This window comes from Olea europaea, unplaced genomic scaffold, assembly GCF_002742605.1.
Source record: "Olea europaea var. sylvestris unplaced genomic scaffold, O_europaea_v1 scaffold2266, whole genome shotgun sequence".
Taxonomy (NCBI): domain Eukaryota; kingdom Viridiplantae; phylum Streptophyta; class Magnoliopsida; order Lamiales; family Oleaceae; genus Olea; species Olea europaea.
Window position 1 is genome coordinate 138,143 of NW_019240720.1, and position 6,731 is coordinate 144,873.

The following is a 6,731-nucleotide window of genomic DNA, read 5'->3' on the forward strand; positions in this document are numbered from 1 at the left end:
ATCATCAGGTGTAGATCATACATGCTAATGCATTTTTGGGTTTGATGAAGGATGTTTTGGCTGCTATTAAATCAGAATCCTGCATTACTTATTGAGAGGTGGAATTGAACGAGTTTTTGGCTATTTGCTCTAAAGTCTAGAGTTGGGCTCTTTTATGTTATATCTCTCGAGACTCTGCCTCTTCATATATCTACCTCTGCTCCCTCCTGTGTCTCTCTCTCCCTAAATGGTTTGCTGGAAAATGCTTAAAGTTGCAATATATATACACTTTAAGAAGTCTTCTTTGGAAAAGCCTAGCACTTGGAAATAGCTCTTCCCTTCCCCTCACACGTGGGTACGGGTATGCGTGCAACTCAACTCTTCTTGTTTTATTCTCATTGTCAGATGGTCTTGGAGCTGTTTGGTCTCTAGAGTATGGATTAACTTGTGTCTTTATTCCGTGTGCTTGATCTATGATTTATTAAGGTGAAGAGTATAGCATGGTGTGCCAAAAGGAAAAATCTTGTTAGGTATACTCGACCAAACACTATAAACACTAGCACATTAGTTAGCTGCATCGGGAGCTAAAATTTGAGACTTCTGGGTTATAACATTTTTGTTCAATCTAAAAGTGGTGGAACTATATCTTTTGTCTTATGGTATTTTAAGGAATAATTTCTCTTGCAAAAATTGCTCTGTTTTATTTTAATGGTGGAAACTGAATGCAAGAAAAAGGAGGGAAAAAAAGGAAGAAAATAACATTGAAAATCACACACACACACAAAAATCCTTTTCTTTCTTCCCCGCTGTGTGGTCTGAGGGGGAGAGGTATATGGCATGATTTTGATAGACTAACACAGATAAAAGAATATGTGTGCTGAATGAAGAAATTACTATAAAAGAAGGAAGATTGCAGATAGATGCTCTGCATTCGTGAGGCAGCGCTCCCCCCTTTTCTAACTCCCAATTTCTGCTCGATTGATTCTACAAACTACCTTCCCTTATTTATTCTAACCAACAAGTTATTTAACTTATTTTTAATTCCACTCATACCCCTAATCCTTTAATTCTGACATGAAGGATGGTCGGGGGCCTATCACATCCATTTACCTTGGTTGTACTTTGACTATTAAACATTCTTAATTGAGGATTATGATCTTGAGATTTCCAAGCTTACTATTTTGACTTATATTGAGTGTAGCTTATAATGTAGTTGCGTTACTGCTGGTGAAAGGTTCTTCAATCATTTTTTTTCCCCATCTATTCATAAACTTTAACTCGATTTTCATATTTTAACCTTCGAGTATTAAATTTGAGTTTGAGCCTCTGTTGGAATACTCTAGGAATTTTTGAGGAGGAATAGGGGTGGAGACCACAAAATGTATAAATAATGATTAGTGGTTATGAACTTGTGGTTGAAATTAAAGTTTGACTTTGACTAGGTAGTAGAAGTAACTTAAGTTACTAATAATGTTAGCTAAACACACACTGAAAAATATGTTCTTTGCTTGTTCAGAACCAGATGAAGTTCCCCATTCAATATCTCATTTATATTATATAATATCATTATTTCCTCCCCTGACACGATGTATTAGCATTGGATGATGGAACACTTGTCTAGTTACATTTGTATTTTGGTTAATTTATATTTTACTGTGAGATTTTAGTCTCAAGGATTCTTTACGAATATTTGAAAATCTACCTACACTTGCAATCCATTTATTATTTTTATGTTCACATTATGTTTTATGTTTTCAAACTTAAATCACATAAATTTAGATACAAGTCCAAGTTCATTAGTGCGTAATTTACGATGGAGAATTCATAAATGTCTAAATAAACTTTGCTCCTTGAATTGTCCACTTTTGTTTTCTTTAAGCAGTCAATTTCATATTGGATACAATAATATATTGTAATATTGGTATATAGAAGAAAATTGATATAAGGATCTGTATATGAAATTGTGAATGATTAATACATTAAGTTTATTATGGCTCAGTGGAACTTTTTAAAAGTAGCAATTTGTGTGTCCAATGTAAGTCTAGTTCTCTTTTGAGTTTTTGGGTTCGACTCCAAGAGTCTCAATTTAATTCCTGGACTGTTTGAGCTTCTTTTTGCTATAGACTTATTATAGATCAGGGGAGTACCTTGAAGAAATTGAAAAAAGAGGACAGAATCAATCATATTAAGATGGAAAAAGAGCATCCTGTCTGTTGCAGCAATTCAATCAACCCCCTTCTTTGAGATCTGAACGAAACCAAATGTTGCTTCTGTAATTGTGAAAACAAAATTTCGCCCATATTTCTAATATATGTAAAATTGTTCTGCTTTCATATCTTCTAGTAGCTAACTCACAATTTAAATTCTATTATAGCATCTTTAGATTCCTCGTCACAGCCAGGAAATGCAAATGGTGGGGATTGGCAGGAGGAGATTTTCCAAAAGGTACTCCACTAAGACAGTTTTCTTTTCCTGTCTATTTAATCTTATGATACCTATTTTCGGGCAATATGTAAATGCTACTACCCTTTTGTTAATTTTTTTTTTTCATGTTTTTCTTGGAATCTGAAGTTAATAGATTTTACTTGCAGATCAGATCCATGAATGATATGTATTTTCCTGAATTAAATGAAATGTACCAGAAAATGGCTGCCAAGTTACAGAAGGTAAGATATTAGTTTAGAAGAATGTTATGCTTCGATTCAATCACATCTTATTTGGGCTGCCTTTCCATCCAACTTTTTGTCACGTATCTTGGCTGTCTTGAGTACCTTTGAAATGATTTAATTAATGAAGGAAAACAATCGCTGTCCACTCCATTTTTAAAATAGTTGGTTTTTATGGACAACTACACTCGTTTCTTCGAAGAACCTATACCTAAAAATGCAACCACGCTCCCAGCTACCCTGAAAAAAAGGGACAAATATCTTTAAAGTAACCCCCACCAAACTCTACCTGGGAATGAAGTTATGTTATATGTAACACCCCAAATTTTCATAAACACCGGGCTGTTACGAAAAAATTGATTTTTCCTCTAAGATCTAAACATAATCAAATGACTAATAAAACAAGTGGGTCTTTTGAACAATTAACAATTAAAATTTAAAAACATAACAGCAAACTATTTGTTTATTTCCTTTTTCCTTTATTCGGTTCACTTGGCAGTTTGCATCAAAAATTTGCCACAGTCCAATCGACTAATTTGTAAAAATTTGTTAGAGTGAGTATTCGAAAACGCTTAATAAGATACGTGCAGTTTTTATATACAAATATATAACCATAAAAATTTACACTTCATACCACTCTGATATTATGGACTATATCAGTGACCAAGCGACACACCCGTCTCAGGTCATCTTATAGTCCCGTAGAATTTCATCTCTTAAAAAAGAAAGAGAAGAATGTCTATTAGCAATCCATGCATATTTAAATGAATATAAAAGTATAAGGAAACGAAAACATTTGCACTTAAAGTATCTTACCTGAAGAAATGAATTTTTGAATGAACCCCAATATCTATTCTACTTCCTCGACTTTGTCAAAAATTTGGTCATTGACTCTTCGAAATTATTCTCTCTCTCTACTGTCTACTATGTAGAAATTTCTTGGTGGAGAATTAGGGGACAATTGCACCTTATTTATAGTAAAAAGAATGGTAGTCGAGTGATGGTACAATTTTGATGGTGGGGAAAACGTGTACCACTTGGATAAAATTTAAATTTTGATAACCCAAACCATGATATGACACATGTACTTTTATTGTTTGAAAGATAGTACTTGAATATTCCACAAATAAGATTACATTTAAACCTTTAACCTTTATCCAAATACATGATAAAAATGGCTTCATAAAATTTTATCTCATCTCTATAAAATCTCTAGTTGGTGAAAATAATTTTTAAAACCAACAAATCCATAAACGCATGGGCAAGCAGGAGATGGGAAATTTATCTAATTCATATGATAAGTTCTAGATTAGTTTAATTGAGATTTTGCTTAATTAGAAGTACCCCAATCACCTTATCCACTCATGCAGTGTGGTTAAAATAAACGTGAAGTCTAATATTTTAATTTAATTTAGCAACAATTTGTGGAGTTGAATTATATCAAAGTAGGATTATAATTATCAATTTACATTAATCATATTCAAAATGTGATTAAATAACAATTAACCACTATCACATATCCACCACCTTATCTCTATGGAAGATCACTCCCTTTAAAAGTTGGTAAATTCTAATTCCAATTAAATACTAATAATAACAACTTCTACAAACTTCAATACCTTGAACCAAACTTATTCGAATTAATTTTTTCTCGAGCCTATAATACATAATTAAATACGGGCTCTCCAACTAGTATAATATTGATATACTTATCATCACTCTATCAAAATTCAATTATTTGCCCAAAATATAATAATTTAAAATATATTGTGCCCCCTCATTTTCAAAATAATCAAATATAATATATAGAATATGAATTTTTTATTTTTATTCTAAAATTTTTTCTGGATGTTACAGTATTCTTACGTCATAGATAGCAATCTTCTTACGTGGTAATATCCTCTACTAAATTGATATGTTGTTTAACAGTGTATGTTCTCATGTATTGCAGCATGATTCTCTTCCTCAACAGCCTAAGAATGATCCTCTTGAAAAACTCAGATTTTTTAAGGATATGCTGGAGCGCCTTCTTATGTTTTTGCGGATTTCGAAGAATGAAGTTCAACAGAATCACAAGGAGAAGATTATTGTAGCTGAGAAGCAGATTATTAATATTCTTAACTCAAATAAGCCCCGGCAGCCTGTTTCTTCTATGCTGCAAGGGCAGCTTTCCCAGCCTCACTTGCAGACTATGCAACAGTCGCTGCAGCCACAATCTCAAATTTCTCAAATGCATCCCCATGAGAATCAAATGAATTCGCAGATGCAACCTGTGAATGTACAGGGTTCTATGACAGCTGTGCAGCAGAATAATATAACCAACTCACTGGATAATTCCTCATCTTCTGTGTCTGGTGTTTCAAATTCTCGCCAAAACATGATGGACGCACTACAGTCTGGTTCAACTATGGATCTCGGTCAGGGCAATGCACTGAACTCGCTTCAACAAGTAGCTATGGGCTCTCCACAACAAAATCCTGCCAGTGGGCCACAACAGGTGAACATGAACTCGGTATCATCTCACAGTGGACTGTCAACATTGCAGTCAAACCATATTCCGCTGCTACCGAATTCAAATATACTTTCAAACCAGCATGTAAAACAGGAGCCACAAGTGTTTCCAACACAGCAGATTAAACAACAATTTCTGCAGCAACAGCAACAGCAGCAATATATGCAAAGACAGCACTTAATTCAGCAGCAGCAGCATCATCATCATCATCATCAAACAAATCAGCAGCAGTCTGTGCAGTTGGGAGCACATCAAATGTTACAGCTTCATCAGATGAATGAAACAAATGAAATGAAGATGAGGCAGCAGATGGGTGTCAAATCAGGAGTTCTTCAGCAACATCATTCCTCTGGCCAGCGTTCTTCATATCACCAACCACTGAAGCCTAGAACTCCATTCTCTACTTCCTCGCCACAAGTCCTTCAGGTAGCATCCCCTCAGGTGCATCTTTCCCCCCAAATTGACCAGCAGAATCTTCTGATGTCTCATCCAAAGACCGGAACCCCCTTGCAATCTACAAACTCTCCATTTGTCATTCCCTCTCCATCAACTTCCATGGCTCCATCAATCATCCCAGGCGAGTCTGACAAAATGAACTCTGTTGTGGCGTCCCTGTCTAATGCTGGAAATCCTGGTCATCATCAAACAACTGGAGCATCCATACCAGCGCAATCCCTTGCTATTGGCACTCCTGGGATATCTGCCTCACCTTTACTTGCTGAATTTACCAGTCCCGATGGTACTCATGGTGTGTCCCGATGGAACTCATGGCGTTGTATCTTCCATTGTTTCGGGAAACTCGGATGTTGTAGAACAACCACTTGAACGCTTACTTAAAGTGGTTAGTACAAGACTTTTTTGTGATTACTTAAGTTGTATACCAGTTACTTTTGAAGCATATTCTCTTAATATTTCATTTCTTTTCAATCTTTTTTTTTTTTTTTCCTTTTATCAGGTGAAGTCTATGTCACTTAAAGCATTGAGTTCCTCAGTTAGTGACATCAGTTCAGTAGTTAGTATGATTGATAGAATTGCTAGATCTGCTCCAGGAAATGGATCAAGAGCAGCGGTGGGTGAAGATTTGGTTGCGATGACTAACTGTCGTTTGCAGGTGATGAGGACATCACCTATATATGTTATGTTGAAGACTTTTATTTATGTTTTATGTATTGGGCTTGGCTCATGCCTTTTTTTTTTTTTCTTTAGGTTTATTGCTTTGCTATTTATACTTGGTTTGTTGTGTAATTTGGGGATGATGAATTGATGAGAATGAATGAAATAATGTTTGGTTAAGTTTTCTCCTCTTCTTCCCCGGCCTTCTTCCTCTCACTCTCTCTCTCTTTCTCCTCCCATTTCTCCATTTTATTTTGAACAACTTCTAATAGTTTTCACTTGCATCAACATATGTTGGTTAGGAGCATTGGCGGTGTAAATTTTTCTTACACGGTTAGTGCAATGTCTCATATTTTTTAGAAAAACATTTGAGATCGAAATTTTTGGTGTATGATTACCACCCACTACTTAGGCTCCACCAATCAGCGAAAAGGTACTCCATACAAGTTTTAAATATGCAC

General features: G+C 35.1%; 1 pseudogene; it reads left to right on the forward strand.

Annotated features, from left to right (window-relative positions):
- LOC111381184 overlaps positions 1-6,458 on the forward strand; it is an 11,000-nt pseudogene extending 4,542 nt beyond the window's left edge.
- Positions 6,459-6,731: the final 273 nt, after the last annotated feature.